Consider the following 17,063-nt stretch of genomic DNA (forward strand, 5'->3'; position numbering starts at 1 on the left):
ACAGGATGATATTCTCTAAAATGTTTGAAATGCCTTAGCTGGTAGCATTACCTTAACTATGACTAGAAAAATAAATCAACTTTATTCTAACCCTCCTCACACCATTTCTGAATAGGAATGTGCTTAGTGCTTGCCTCTGAAGGAGGTAAGTAAGTCTCCACTGGTCCCTGTGGTTGGCTGGATAACGGTCCCCAAGCATATCCAGGTTTTAATCTCTGGAACATGGAGCAAAAGGGATTTTGTAGATGTGTTTAAGGGTTTTGAGATGGAAGATTATGGACCTAAAAGTCTACAGGTGTCTTTATAAGAGGAAGACAGAGGGAGATTTTATGATAGAGGAGGAAGTGATGTGAAAACGGAGTAGAGATTTGACACTGAGGCAGAAGATGATGTGGCGATGGAAGCAGAGAAAGATGTGAAGATACTACTCTGCTGTCTTCGAAGATGGAGAAAGGGTCATGAACCAAGAAATGCAGCTCTAGAAGCTGGAAAAGGAAAGATTGGATTCTTACATAGAGCCTCTGGAGGGAGTGAGGCCCTGCTTAAAAACACATTGAAACCAATTTTGGACTTCTGTTCTTTTAAGCCACCAAATTTGTGATAATTTGTTAGGGCAGGCATAGGAATCTAATCTAACTCTTCCTCTTATGAGAATGACTGGGGAAGTGAACCGGAGGCCTGGCATGTGGGGTATGCATCAGAAGCGCATGAAGGTAAGTTTCCTGGTTAGGTTGATTATTTTGCAGGAACAGATTGTACAACAGAATGAGAGGTGTGCTACGGTGGTTCTCACCATAACCACAGAGGCTGTTGGCAGGTTGCATCTTGTTATTCTGCCTGCTTCTCTGTTCTCCAAATCCTCTGGTTCTGAAAGCAAGATTTAGGGATTAGAGGTACGGGTGAGGACTTCACTGTAAGGCTGGTAGAAGCAACATTAGAGTAGGGGTCTGATATCCTGGACTGTGCCCACCTACCAACAAGGAACTTGGGAGAAGATTTTTAACTTTTTGTACCCTGTAAAATGGGTTAAAATGACATACCTTGCCTACATCATAGTGTCTTTGAAGGCTCAAATGAAATGGAAGGGTCTTTTCCAATGTAAAAGAACAGCCCTTCCCCCTAAAGTCCCTAGATGGTGCTGAATGAGGCAGGCACGTGTTGGTGAGCCACGGTGGCCCAGAGCAGCGTGTTGGAGGCAGAGTGGGCTGAGAAGGTTGTCCACGTGGGGGGCAGGTGGGGGTGGCTCAGCCTGGGGTGTTTGAATGGGTAGAGGCGCGTGATTGCACCAGTGTAGGAGTGGTGAAGGTGGTACTGAGAGATTGGTGACATGTAAGGGGATTGATCCGTATATTAAAGTTACTGTAACTCAAATCTCTATTATTTTTTATAACTTTAAAAAAAAATTATTTATTTATTTTTGGCTGTGTTGGGTCTTCGTTTCTGAGCGAGGGCTTTCTCTAGTTGCGGCGAGCGGGGACCACTCTTCATTGTGGTGCGTGGGCCTCTCACTGTCGCTGCGGCCTCTCCCGTTGCGGAGCACAGGCTCCAGACGTGCAGGCTCAGTAGTTGTGGCTCACGGGCCCAGTTGCCGCGCGGCATGTGGGATCCTCCCGGACCAGGGCTTGAACCCGTGTTCCCTGCATGGGCAGGCGGATTCTTAACCACTGCACCACCAGGGAAGCCCTCAAATCTCTATTAAGGTATAAATATTTTCATTGTCCCAGAAAGTTGCCTTCTGCTCCTTCCTAGTCAATTCCTGTAACCACCCACCAGAGGCAACCAGTGTTCTGATGTTTTCTACCCTAAAATTAGTTTTGCTCATTTTAGAATTTTATTTAAAAAATTCATATAAGTTTATAAAATATAAATTATGAGCTCTTTTAGGTCTTCTTTCATTCAGCATGCTACTTTTGGTATTCATCCATTTGTTGCATGTATCACTGTTTTGTTCTTTTTTATTTCATTCCATTGTGTATTATAGTATTCCATTGTGTGATTACACCATAATTTGTTCATCCATTTTTCTGTTGATGGACATTTAGTTTCCTGTTTATCTCATTTGAATGAAGTTGCTAAGGATAAAGTTTGAATAACATTCCTTTTTCTTTGGGTAGATACTAAAGACTAGAATTGCTGGGTCATAAATAAGAGGTATAGTTTTATAAGAAGCTGCCAGACCATTTTTCTTTTCTTTCTTTTCTTTTCTTTTTTTTGGCCATGCCAGGCAGCTTGTGGGATCTTAGTTCCCCAACCAGGGATCGAATCCATGCCCCTTACAGTGGAAGTGCAGAGTCCTAACCACCGGACTGCCAGGGAACTCCCCCCAGACCATTTTTCAAAGTTTGATTTTTCTAGTGACTAATGATGTTGAACATGTTTTCATTGGGTTGTCTTTTATTTTTGTTTGTAAGAAATTTTTTATATACCCAAGATAACAGTTATCTGATATATGCTCTTGAATCTTTTCTCCTGTTCTGTGGTTTGCCTATTCATTTTCTTTAATTGTATCTTTAGATGAGTAGAATTTTTAAATTTTGATAAATTCCAAATTTTCAATTATTTTTCTCTTACACTTATTTCTCCCTGTGTCCTGTCAAAGAAATACTGAGCTATCTTCAAGTCACAATGATATTCCATGATTTCTGTTTCTTATGTTTCTTATCCTTGCCAGTCTGCATGCCATTCTCCCTTCCTTCCTTTCTTTTTCTTTTGCCTTATTATCCCTATTAGGGCCTCCAGCACAATGTTGAATAACAGTGAGTGAGAACATCCTTGCTTGTTCCTGGATTTAGGAAGAAAGTTTTCCCTCTTTCACTATCAAATATTATGTTAACTGTAGGTTTGTCATAGCTTTCCTTATGAGGTTTTGGTAGGTCCCTTTATTCCTAGTTTTCTGAGAATTTTTATTATGAATGAGTACTGACTTTATCAAGTGCTTTTTCTGTGTCTAATAAGATCATATAGCTTTTCTTCTTTATTCTATAAATATTAATTACATTGCTTTTCAAAAGTAGCTGGAAATATATACTGCACAATTCAGTTTACAATTCAATGGTTTTTATTATATTCACAATGTTGTGCAAACATTACGGCTGTCTAATTCTGGAACATTTTCATCATCTCAAGTAGAAACTCTGTACCTATTAGGCAGTCATTCCCCAGTTCTCCTTCCCTCCAAGCCCCTGGCAACTACTAATCTACTTTCTGTCTCTGTAGATTTGCCTATTCTGAACAGTTCATGTAAATGGAATCATGCAATATGTGATCTTTTGTGTCTGGTTTCTTTAACTTAGCATATTTTAAAGGTTCACTCATGTTGTAGCATGTATTAGTAGTTAATTCCTTTTCATAGTCAAATAATATTCCATTGCATATACCACATTTTTTTTTTTAAAAATCCATTCACCGTTGATGGCTATTTTGAATTGTTTCCACATTTTGGCTATTATAAATGCTTCTCCTATGAGCATTCATATACAAGCTTTTGTGTGAACTTAGGTTTTTAATTTCTCTTGGATACCTAGGATTGGAAATGCTGGGTTATATAGTAACTGTATGATTAAGTTTTTGAGGAAATGGCGAACTTTTTCATACTGGCTACACCATTTTACATTTCCACCAGCAATGTTCTTTTGGTGATTGCTCTAGAGTTTGCAGTATAATCTAAGTCCACTTTTTTCTTTTGGCTTTTGTTTTTGTTTTTTTGGCCACACTATGTGGCTTGTGGGATTTTAGCTCCCTGACCAGGGATTGAACCTGGGCCCTTGGCAGTGAGGGCATGGAGTCCTAAACACCAGACCACCAGGGGATCCCCTAAGTCAACTTTCAAATAACATTACTTTTAACATTTCTTGCAAGGCAGTTCTATCGGCAACAACTTCCCTCAGGTTTTGTTTGTCTGAGAAAGTCCTAATTTCTCTTTTCACTTTTGAAGGATAATTTCACCAGATACAGAATTCTGTGGATTTTTTTCTTTCAACACTTTAAATGTTTAATTCCACTCTCTTCTTGCTTGGATGGTTCCTGGAGAGAAGTCTGAAGTAATTCATATTCTTGATTCTCTATAGGTAAGGTGATTTTTTTTCCTCATTTGGTTTCTTTCAAGATTTTCTCCTTGTCTTTCATCTTCCATGGTTTGAATATGATATACTTAAATGTAGATTTTGGGGGTATTAATCCTGCTTGGTGTTCTGTGATTCCTGGATCTGTAGTTTGGTATTTGTCATTAATTTTGGAAAATTCTCAGCCATAGTTAATTCAAATATTTCTTCTGCTCCATCTCTCTTTCTTTTCCTTCTTCCCAGTATGTGTGTGCTACACCTTTTGTAATTGACCCATAGTTATTGGACATTCTATTCCACATTAAAAATTTTTTTTCTCTTTTCATTTAAGTTTGGGAATTTCTACTGGTATTTCTTTAAGTTCACCAACTCTTTCCTCAGCTGTGTCTTGTCTACTGTTGATACTATGGAAGGCATTCTTAATTTCTGTTACAGTGGTTTTGGCTTCTAGCCTTTTGTTTTAATTCTTTCTTCTTCATCTTTCTAATTACATTACCTATCTGTTCATGCATGTTGTCCACTTTTTCCATTAGAGCCCTTAGCTTATTAATCATAGTTATTTAAAATTTCTGGTCCAATAATTCCAGAATCTCTACCATATCTGAGTCAGGTTCTGACACCTGCTTTGTCTCTTCAGACTGAGTTTTTTTCTTGCCTTTTAACATGCTTTGTACTTTTTTTTTGAAAGCTTGACATGATGTATTGGGTAATAGGAACTGAGGTAAACATAAGTTTAGTGTGAGATTTTATGTTTTATCTGGCTAGGAGTTAGGCTATGTTTAATGTTTCCTATAGCTGTGCATGGCAGAGGTTCAGTTTCCTCTAGTATCCTTGCTTTTGTCTTCCCTACAGTCTTTGGGTTTCCCTAGAAACTCTTTCTTAAATTGCATCTCTGCCTTGTACCTCTCTCAGTGGTAATCCACTGTTATTATACTGGAGCCTTGTTAATGTGGTAGTAAGGTACAGGTGAGGGAAACCATTCTATAATCTTATGATTAAATCCCAGTATTTTAGTGGGCCTGGGTCCCTGAAGTATGACCATCAGGAAGGTTTCTTAGCTCTTTTTCTTTCTGCTCTTAGGTGAGACAGGAAGGCTAGAGGGGACCAGAGCTGTCTAACTGCCCTTCTGATAGGTCAGATCAGGTTCTGGTAAAATAGCTTTCCTTGAGGACTACCCTTTGTTATAGAGAACAGAATGCTCCAGGCTTATTTCAAAATGGTTACTTCTTCCCCCTCCCTTCACTCCCTGCCCCCACCCACCTGGGAGCAGAGGCTATTTTTCTCAAGTCTTCACTGGGAAAACCTGGTGGGGTGCCTAGATGTAAAACTCACAGCAGTGTAGGAGTCCCCCCAAGACTGTATCTTTAGGGTTTTTTTTTTAGGTTTTTTTTTTTTTTAACTCTCAATCGAGTTCATACTCAGTCTCCAGCAATTTCAATTACTGTTTAAGTGTTCCTTTCACTTTATAACTTTATAGCTCCAGTGGATTCTGATTGTGGTGAACTGTGATCCTCTGTTTTCATGTCTTGCCAGTTTTCAGGGCAGTGATCTGCCCTGTGACCTCAATTCTCTGATGGATCCAAGAAGAGATGTTGATTTTTAATTCATTCAGCTTTTTTTCTTTTAGAAGAACTGGAGAGATGACTTTCAAGCTCTTTATATATTGGAGCTAAAATCAGAAATTCAGTCCATTGATTTTTGAATGTCAAATCAACTTTGTATTCCTGGGAAAAAATATCACTTGGTCATGGTTTATTATTATTATTTTTTAGTATTTCTGGATTCAATTTACTAGTATTTTGCTCAGGACTTTTGTGGTCATGATGCGTATTGGTCTGTAGCTTTCTTGTAAATGTTCTTTACAGGTTTTTGTAATCAAAAGTTGGGGTACATTTCTTCCTGCCCTATTTCCTAAAAGGGTTATGTAAGATTGGTATTATTATTTTTTAATGTCTGGTACAACTCACCTATGGAGTTCTTTATTCCTCTATTACCTCTTTCTGGCCTTCTTTGGGTGAATTCATATTTTATTATTATATTTTATTTCGTGTATTGACTTTTAGCTATACATTTTTTAATATTTTATGGGGTGCTCTATCCCAGAGTTTACAATATGATCTAAGTTATTGCAGTCTACCTTTAAATAATATTATCCTACCTTATGAAGAGTATAAAAACCTTGAAAGTCTCCCCCCACCCATTTATTTTTGTTGTCTTATATTTAACTTCCAGATATGTGATAATTTTCATAATACTTGGTTGATATTTTTTAAAACAATTTATTTTAAAAAATTAAAAATACACACATATACACACGCACTTGGCTGTGGCCTTTACATTTCCTTCAGATTTAAGGTTATATCTGGTTATAATTTCTTTTCAACCTGAAAGAACTTTTAGCATTTTTTGTAGTACAGGAGACTAATTCTCACTGCTGTAGTCACTCCAAAAATGTCTTTATTTCACCTTCTTTTTATTTTATTTATTTTATTTTTTTTTTTTAATTTAAAAATTTTTAATTTATTTTTTTTTTTGCGATACGCAGCCCTCTCACTGTTGTGGCCTCTCCTGTTGCGGAGCACAGGCTCCGGATGTGCAGGCTCAGTGGCCATGGCTCACGGGCCCAGCCGCTCCGCAGCATGTGGGATCTTCCCGGACTGGGGCACGAACCGCGTCCCCTGCATCAGCAGGCGGACTCTCAACCACTGCACCACCAGGGAAGCCCTCACCTTCTTTTTAAAGGATATTTTCTCCTGATATAGAATTCTAGGCTGAGTGTTTTTGTTTATTTGTCACTTTAAAGATGTTGTTGCATTTCCCTATGTTCTTCCTTGTCTCAGGCAACATGTTGGTTATTATTTATATAGATTTTACCCTGTATATAATGTCTTCTTCTCCTCCTCTTCCTCCTCTTCCTCCCTCTCTCCCTCCTCTTCCTCCCCATATCATCCTTCTTCCCCTTCCTCTTCTTCTTCCTCCCTTCTGCTTAAAAGCAGAAAATCTAATTTTAAAATTTACTACTTATCTTTGTCTTTTATTGTGTTTGAAAAGGTGTGATGTTTGTGTTTATCCTGCCTTGGGGATCATGGAGCTTAAAAGTTCTGTAGATTGATACCTTTCATCAATTTTGGAAAGTTTTCAATTATGATCTTCTCAAATACATCTTTAAATGTTATTTTGTCATATATATGAAGCTACTATATTTTTCGGTCATTTGATATACAACCAAAGGGAATTGAAACAAAAATTGGTATGCAGAAATGGGATGTTGTTTTAATAAACACCTGAAATACATAGCATTATTTTTAGGGCTAGTTGATGGTGGGAGTTCGGAAAAATGGTGAAGAGACTATTATAGGAGACTGAAAAATGGTAACCCATTTGGTGAAATGGTCACTTTTGGTTTCTTGAAAGACAGAAAATGTACTTAAACAAACTTTGCATTTGGGCAAGGAGATCTCCCAGTGAAAATTTGAAAACATCAGCTGCTTCTCTTTAGCTGCATATAAGGTAGTACAAGAAAGGAAGAACTCAAAAGAACTTGCCATTTGCAAGCAGAATTTATCGGAAAAATCGAGAGCCCAGGACTTAATGAATTGGAACATAAAATTGTTTCTCTTCTCCAGCTTCTATAGTCAGTAACAGATTCTCAGAGTAAGGTAAAGTCTAGGCTGGGGTAAAGGTCAAACTTGGGGTGCTGCTAGTAAGTGATGGTCTCAGAGTAAAGTCCAAGTCAAAGAAGGGGCTGTATGACTTTTTGTTGACTTCTGAAAGAATCAGGATGAAATCTAATATGTGCTCTCTGTTGCACACAAGTGTTTGTAGGAATCTTAAGGTCAAGGTCCACAACAGTCTGATACAGCAGTTCTTTCAAAGTCTAAAGATAGTGAGACAAATAGAAGAATTGTTCTCAAAAAATGGCTTTGGGCACAGGGAGTAAAATGAATGAAATACACTGGAAACCCACAAAATTTTTGAGAAGACTGTACGAGCAGAAGTGCCGTCTGCCTGGTCTAGTAGGGATTGAGCAGTACAAAATGTTAAAAGGCTTCTGAGCCCTTAATGTTTTGTATCCAGAAAGCAGGCTAAATTATTTTCTCAAAGAACATATTTTCTAGTGAGATCTTTAGAAGTGGCCAAAGAGGATGATGGAAAGGAAGGACATCCTAGAGGGTGAAGCCAAGGTCCATGAATAAAATGAACTGGGGAGTTACTTTTGGGAAATATAACCAGGGTCAAATCGAGGACTATTTATGACTCCTAAAGTGGAGGGACCTGGAAACATTTTCCCAGCAGACTTTCAGACTCGCTACATACCAGTAACTGTTATTTGCCTTTCATTTTCCTCCTCCTTGAATTTGAATGTTTATTGTGATTATCCTGTCCTTGTTCCACCACTGTGTGTTGTGTGTTTTTGAGGCAGCTATATTGCCTTCTTCATTCATAGGTTTCTGGATCAGGAGGACTTGCATGCACATCTATTATAAGCTATTCAAACCTGATGTTGTGTTAGATAAAACTTTGGGGGGTCTTGGGATGGTGGACCCCCACCATCCCAGGTGGGGGATAGGAGGAGCATGAATAATTCTTGCCTAATGGTGGATTTGTGGTAGATTAAATAGTGACTCCAGTCCTTCACTCCTCTTTGTCATGTAAATTTGCAGTACCCTTCTGCTCTGACTCTGGGCTTTGTCATGTGACTTTCTTTGACAATAAATGTGGTTGAAATGCCAGAGTGCCACTTCTGAGCTTAGCCCTTTAAAAATTTTGCTTAATGCACTTTCACTCTTATTTCTGCCATCACCATGAGAAGGTCATGCCCAGGTTAGTTCAGTGGTCCAATGAGAAGGATGAAGTCACATGGTGCAGAGCCAACCTAAAAACACATGTATGAGCTGGCCAAATCACATGAATGAGTGAGTGGTCCAGCCAAGATCAGCTACATTTAGCCTAGATCAGCAGAACCCCTCAGAAGTATGAAAAATATTTGCTGTATGTCATTAAGACTTTGTAGTTGATTGACATACAGCAATTTTGTAGCAATAGCCAGCCAATAAAAGAAGTTTCCTGAAAGATTATAGCAGTCTTTTTGTAAATTCTGAGAAACTAACCAATTGTAATTCTCCAGGCATATAATATAATATAATTACATATATATGAAATTACATATATACATACATATATGTGTGTGTGTGTGTATATATATATATATATATATAATATATCATCTAGTCTAACTCACTTTATAGACAATAAAACAGTACAGTGACCTGTAAAGACTGGCAAGGGACAACCAAACTACTTATGCACTCGGAAGTATGTTTAGGCAGTGGTTTGGATTTGAACATAGCAGCTTTACCCCTGGTTATCCAGGCTATGGATGCAACATAGATTTGTAGTAGTATTTTTTTTTTCTTTACTGAATTTAACTCTTTTATTATTTTCATGGACACTGGATAGTGTTTTCTTTCTTAACTATTCAACAACGTATTATCTGGGGTGTTGTCTACTTACTAGGTCAGATCAGAAATGTTGTTGTACTCAGTTTGCTCATGGTATGGAACATGAGGTGCTCTGACTGGGCCTACCTCACCTGTTCAGTCAGATAAGATGTCCTGAGACCTGTTGACCTTCTGGCATGGGTCCACTGTCCTGGTCTCCTTCTGCCATGTGTGTCAAATATCAGGTTAAGGGTATGCATTGTAGTTTTCTAGGCCCTTTATAAGTGTGGCTTCCAAACTCTCTGATCAGAGGCAAATGACTAAGCTGTGTATGAAACAAGAATCACAAATATTGATAAAATAGGTAGTTTTTCTTTTCCCAACAAATTCTGTTTTATTTTCTGCCTAGAATATAATATTAAGGAATCACTGAGTCTTACCCACACTGGTTTTTCAGCCATTAGCTGGTGACTTCTCTTTCCTTGAATAATTTATACATCAGAATATTGGGTACCACATTCATGGTTCACTCATGGTTAAGCTTCATGGGCATGACCTCAAGATTATTACCTTGGTGGCCAATTGACCTGCCCCCCTCTTTTTAAACCAAGATGATGTGAAATGCCAACACTACATGAAAACATTTACTTTCTTATTTGGGCAGAGAGACAGGCTTAATTTTTTTCATGAATAGAATAATTACAGGGCAGCAAACATGCAAAAATTCATGTGATATTAGATAGAATAAGATGTAAGACTGAAGAATTCCTCATGTTTTTATTTCCTCCATTTCCCATAACTTGTGGGAATAGACCATCCTAAACCAGTGGCATCACCATCTGCTACTGAGTGTTTTTCATGTCTAGGTGTTCCCAGATGAAGGAAGCCTCATCATACAGCAATGGCCCCATGGCCTCAGTAGGCTGAAACAGATTGTCCAAAGGCTCCCAGAAACATTGCTGTTCCATGGTATCATTATAATCCAATTTAGTTTAACAAGCATTTCTTGTTCACTGTTTGAGTCCAATACTTGGCTAGTGTAGGATGAGCAATAGTAGCCATGACATAATTTAATAGTCAGGAATAATGTTTAATGGTGTTATAAAGGAAGTATCTTTTTGTTTTTTTTGCACACTTAGGGAATTTGTTTTCAGTTGGAATCCAATTGGAATGTGACTGCCTGCTAAAGTACTGACATGCCAAAGAACACGAGAGAGTGGTGTTGAGTTTAAAGAACTGCAGCCTCAGAGAGACAAACACATGCCGTTCCTATACTAGTAACTAAAGTGAGCAGGTCATATTTACAGGTAATAATAAAGGAAGAAAAACTATCTGTAAAGATTCTAAAGAGAACTTTATGTATTTGTAGTTTCAAAGACTCAGAAGAACTACTGGGAACCTGAAATAAGAAAATGGTCTCCCCACATCTAAAATCATTGGAAAAGACTAGGGAAACACAGAGAATGATAAGTAGGATAATGAGAACATGGGAACAAAAAATGCTTGGACTGGACCTGAGCAGACACACAGGTCACATAGATCATTATTGGATCCATAATGAGGAGGCACTTGAAACTGATGTTGTCATTGTCATTGTCATCATCACCATAATCATCATCACATTGACTTATTCAGTACTTCCTGTGACTCAGGCTCTGTGTTAAGTGATTTATGTGTTTGTTTATGAAATTTTCCAAAGAACTCTATGAGATAGGTCTTCTTATGTTGATGTTATAGATGAGGACCTGGAGAGGTTAACTACTTTTCCCAAGATTACATAACTGGTATGTAGTGGAGCCATTACTCAACTAAATTGTTCTGCTTTGAGGTCTTAATCATCATAGTACATGGACTTACCCATTAAATACTGTAAGCATGATTTCCATTTCACCATTTGGACTTATCCTGCCCCAAAAATCGTTTGTCATCTTCTGTTTCAGAGTTAAATATGCCATCCAGATATATTTATGTATAGATATCCATAATGAATGGACACTTTCTACCCATTGCCCTAAAACTTCTGGTAACCAGAGTTGATACAAACAGCATCTTTTATAGAATGGTCTGTTTGTAAGCCTTAGTTCTTTCTGGACATGTTGCTATTATAGTCTTTACTGCAATAATTTGAAGCCTTTTTCCATTCACAAAAGAAACTATTAAGGCAAGCATATAAAATCAACCACAAAGGCATGTCTTCTGTTGAAGTAGTAGAAAATGTCTTTTAAGATGAGAATACATTGAAAACCTTCAACACTTTCTTTTTACTGTTTCTTTTTTACCTGGTTTGAATCATTACAGTGCTCTGGGTTCTCTGGAAAGAACTGCCTTGTATTAAATCATCTTGAGAGCAGAGTTCTTCAGAAATGACAGCCTGCCAGACTGTTCTGTTCTGTGTACAATGCTATTGCTAGCTTTTTTATCATCATTTTCTTTTAGAGATTTCTTTCCTCCTCTGAATAAAAAACAGTGAATTCTTTCTATTGGTTTTGTTGGCATGATTGTATTTTGAGTATGGGTTTGAATGTGTCATTTAAATACGATTTTATTAGAGTGACTATGTTTGGGTCTTCATGTTGGAACTAGCGGTGCCCGTCTGATAATCTAGGTCTTCTTGTTATTCCCCTCCCCCATCTTTTTATGTAATCCTGCATATTTTGGGCAAAAAGCATCAAAAATATTCTTTTCACAGCATATTTTCCCTTTTGAATTTTGCCTTCCACTGAAGGCAAAATTTGTAAAAATGATGAAATTGCCTTTTTTTTTTCTTTTTTAACTTTGTTCAACTTTTTTCACCTAGAATTCATCTTGTAGAAACATCTAGGTATCACTGCTTTTCCCTCCGGTAACATTCAGAGTAGTCTTCATTATCTTGAGGGATAAGGAAGAGAAATAAAAAGGGATATGTATATCAGTGGAATTTGAGATCATTATGAACAATTGTTACCTCTGGGTGAAGCTTATTGTAGCTTTGCCAAAAACAGGAGTTAAGTTTGTCCCATTTAACACCAATCTATAATATTTTATACTGCTTTACATGCAGAGGTATATATGTACATGAATTTTATTTTTATTTTTTTATTTTATTAAAAATATTGGGCTTCCCTGGTGGCGCAGTGGTTGAGAATCCACCTGCCGATGCAGGGGACACCGGTTCGTGCCCCGGTCTGGGAAGATCCCACATGCCGCTGAGCGGCTAGTCCCGTGAGCCATGGCCGCTGAGGCCGCGCATCCGGAGCCTGTGCCCCGCAACGGGAGAGGCCACAACAGTGAGAGGCCCGCTTACCGCAAAAAAAAAAAAAAAAAAATTTATTTGGCTGGACTGGGTCTTAGTTGTGGCACACGGGATCTTTAGTTGTGGCACATAGGATCTTTAGTTGTGGCATGTGGGCTCTTAGTTGCTGCATGTGGGATCTAGTTCCCTGACCAGGTATCAAACCTGGGCCCCCTGCACTGGGAGCACGGAGTCTTAACCACTGAACCACCAGGGAAGTCCCCAATTTTTTTTTTAGAGTACACTTTTGATAATTTGTTCATAGCATCTGCTCTTTTCCCAGAGTGGTCTTTCTCTCTGGAAGACAGTTCTGCCCACCCAAGGGCCATCTGGTAATAGTAGGAGTATTATTTGAGGAAAAAATTATTGTGCTGCTCTAGCCAAAATCACGTAACTTTGAGAATTTGACAAAATTCGAGACATTTGTCAAAAGGATACAGAAACTTCACTGAGAAAAAGTCCTTATAGATATTTCATACAAATTGTGACTTAGGACTGCTATGCCATCAGTTACCAAGGCAGCTACTTTTCCCATCTCTCCCTCTCACTCTTTCTTGGACCACACGCTCTCAGGTCCCTCTTCCTTTATGTTGCTCCAATCTCTTTCTGCGGATTGGTATCATCTATTTGCACATCGGTCTCCACCAAAATGGTGAGGTAAGTCAGAGTCACATGTCCCTTTAGTTCAATTACATTCTACCCACTGAGTACAGTTGTATAACTCTTAGTTTAAATTCTTGAGTATTTTAACTGGGTGCCGGCTAGACAATCAATTGCCTGGTCTTGAATCCTGTGTCTAGTATTGATCCAATCAATCATAGTGATCCTACAATGGGTAAAATGTATACTTTAGACTGCTTCAGGGTTGAGAACAGGGCAGACACATTTACAGACTATAAGAAGTAATAGGAACTGTGACTGGCTCAGGAGTTAAGTGGTTTTGAGAAAACCTATTTTTTTTAATAGACCAAGTCACCCTTCTTGTTTTTATTGGTTTTCTTTTGTTTTAATATTTTACTTATTTATTTATTTGGCTGTGCCGTGTCTTAGTTGCGGCAGTTGGGGTCTTGGTTGCAGCATGTGGACTCTCAGTTGCGGCATGCATGTGGGATCTAGTTCCCTGACCAGGGATGGAACCCGGGCCCCCTGCATTGGGGGCACGGAGTCTTAACCACTAGACCACCAGGGAAGTCCCTCCCTTCTTGTTTAATTTATAAATAAAGTCAGCAGTGGGTATTAAGAAAAATACCTCATCATGTCTTTAACCTACTTTGACTCACTGGCATTTTAGACCCTTTCAGTTTTATTAAAAGCCATTGTCAAGGACCCCAATTGCTTTCTCCCAATTGTATTCTTGGCTTTCTTTCTGCCTGGCTCCTGGCCCTAACCTTTTCTCTCATATAGATACCACTGTAATTCCTTTGGCTAGAAGACAGATCTGCTGGCTTTTCTGGACCCTTGGCATTTCCCAGCACTGCCCTTGACTCTTTCCTTCTAGTGCCTTAGGGAGGTTATCCTGCTTTAACTCAGGTTTTTAGACCCAAACTCTAGTACTAGATTATTTGGTGAGTATTTTGATCTCCTTGGATGTGTTGTTTGAATGTTTAGGTTACTTATGTGATTCTTCTTCAATTTCTTTCTAAGAAGACTAGATTTACTGGCAGAGCAATTAGTTTCTTATAACTTTTTTGGTTATGTCTCAAAAATAGAGATATATTATTTTCCAAAACATGGATGACAACTAAATTAACATTTAGGCAGAATGCAAATAGGACTATTACGGTGAGAAATCTAGGTCAGCAAGAGTCATCTTGTTGGAAGGGCATCCTAACCAAGAGGACAATTTTCAGGCTAAAGATATTAGTTAATTGCACTCATAAATTTCTTATGTTCAAATTTCTGACATTTTATCTTGGCTATACTTGAGGCCTGTATTAGACTTTTATTTGAGGTGCAGAGAAATCACTCTCTTCAAAATTATACTGCAGGCTTCTTGATAAATTCACCATTGGTCTTTCTACCCATTGAAGATTTAATAATAAATCTGAGTCTCTTGATGGCAATATCAAAGCCCAGACGCTCTTCCTCCCCTGCATGAGATCTATGCCCTGACACAGGATGTTGTGTCACATCCTAATCCCAGTACACTGAGCCATTTCTTGGTTTGTACAGTAGCCTGAATACATCACTTTATCAGCCTTCAAAGTCAGAGTTATGATCCTAATTGCTTATGGAAGTTTGAGCATTCAGGTATTGTGCACAAAATGACTTAAACTGGAGTCAGAGGGCAAAATTTGGGGACTGATGTGAGCAATGATGAGGTATCCTCTACATTCCTCAAGTTGTCTTTTTCTACCTGTGCTCAAGGAACTTGCTAGAACATGGTGGGTATGAGGATAAATACATAGTTAAGCTGGTGAGCCATTTGGCCTCTTGGGAGCTCCATTTCCTCAGTAAAATTAAACTGTTGGGTGGGAGTGGCAGTTCCTAGTACAGGCAGTGGATTGGTTGCTTGGGTGTGCTGTGATTGGTTGCAAAATGTGTCATAGGTTGTTTGTTACAGATTACATTTAAAATAATGAGGTTTGGGAAATACTTTTTTTTTAAAAAGAGTGAATTCAAGGCTGTTTCTATAAGATTGTCTCTCTCATTTGCTTGCATTAAGGTACACTTTCATGAGTAAAAGACTACAGAGGTGTATTGGTTTCCCAGGGCTGCTGTAACAAAATATCACAAACTGGGTGGCTTAAAACAACAGAAATTTATTCTCTCACAGTTCTGGAGGCCAGAAGTCCAAAATCAAGGTGTTGGCAGGGTCAGTGTCCCTCCAGAGCCTCTAAGCTACAGTCTGGTGAATCATGAATCCTAAATAACTGTCAGTAACAGCAACAGCCAGTGGGGAACTGTCCATGTACTTGAGAAAAAGTAGCCAATGTGAGTATTTGCTTTTATGGAGACACAGATATCTCTTGGAAAATCAGTAAAATATTCTAGGTAGTTGAGGACATTATTTTCTCTCGCTTCTGGATTGTTTTTTGGGAGTCTTTCATTTGGCTTTTGGGGCCCAGCTCTCAGAGCTGTTTAGATGACCTTACTGAAATGACCCAGGTAACTGGTGTCTGTCCCATCCTAAAGTTTTCCAGAGAGGGCTTTTTCCTTAAAGATCCATTCCAATGCTAAGCGCTCCCATTCTCAATAGTTTTTGTTCTGGATTTAATATCTAATATGGGAGACTAAATGGGTTTTCTTCTCTTTGTGCTTAGAAGAGATAGTGAACTGCATTCCAAATTTCTTAAGAAATTTGGAGGAATCACCTAATTTTTTATAATGCTCAACAAAATTCAATGCGGACTTCTCAACAGGGGTAGCCGTGAGGCCTGTCGCGATCGTGGATGGGTAACCGGGTGGCCCAGGGCCCAAGCAGTGCTGGGCCAGGGAGGCAGAGGCCGGGCTTTCTCTGAAGACCAGGCAGGGCCCATTCAGGCCTGCCATGGAAACCAGAGCAGCACTGGACCAGCGGGAACTGTGGCTCCCACGTCGCGACCTGTCTTCTCTCTCCCGGACCCTTTCCCCGAGATTTCTTGGTGTGGCTGCACCCTAAAGGTGCCCACCTGCCGACGGTTGAGAGCTTTCAGTGGACTCAGCCCAGGAGAAAGATGCAGCCCTTGCTCCTTGCTGGCCGCCGCCCCTCCGCCTTGGTGACCGCACCCCGGGTGCCCTTCTGGTTCGGTTCTGGCAGCCCTCGGCCAGCGGCCTCTCACAGAACACCAGCAGCCTGTACATCAGCAACGGTGTGGCCGCCAGCAACAAGCTCAGGCTGTCCTGCAACCAGTACACCGCGGTCATCAACGTCTCGGTGGAGGTAGAGAACACCTTATACCAGGACACCCAGTAGCTGCAGGTGCTTGTGGCCGATGCACCCATCTTGTACCTCTGCGACTTCCTGGGCCCCATTGCTGAGGGCACCCACGATCCAGAGATGAAGCAGGGCCGCCCTCTGCTGTGCTGAGTCGTCGTTTCTGCTCCAGCGCTCGGCCGCCCTCAGCTCTGCTGCCTCGCGAAGGACCAGGCCCGGCCCTGCCAGACACCCACGCCGGGACTAAGCCGTGCCTGCAGTCATCCCGTCCAACAACGGTTTTTGGGAGCAGTTTGTCCACTAGGAGTTCCAGCTGTTTGGCAAGAACACTGTGCACACCGTCAGCTCCCCGATGGACGTGATCCCTGACGTCTATGAGAGAGAGGTCGGTTTGATGGCAGCCAAACAGTGAGCCATCCTGGTGAGCCCCTGCC

General features: G+C 39.8%; 1 pseudogene; it reads left to right on the forward strand.

Moving 5' to 3' along the window:
- Positions 1-653: 653 nt before the first annotated feature.
- On the forward strand, positions 654-17,041 carry LOC102975339 (dual specificity protein phosphatase 18-like; annotated as a pseudogene).
- The last annotated feature ends 22 nt before the right edge of the window (positions 17,042-17,063 follow it).

The sequence above is a fragment of the Physeter macrocephalus genome, chromosome 20 (assembly GCF_002837175.3).
Source record: "Physeter macrocephalus isolate SW-GA chromosome 20, ASM283717v5, whole genome shotgun sequence".
In the NCBI taxonomy this organism is placed as follows: Eukaryota; Metazoa; Chordata; class Mammalia; order Artiodactyla; family Physeteridae; genus Physeter; species Physeter macrocephalus.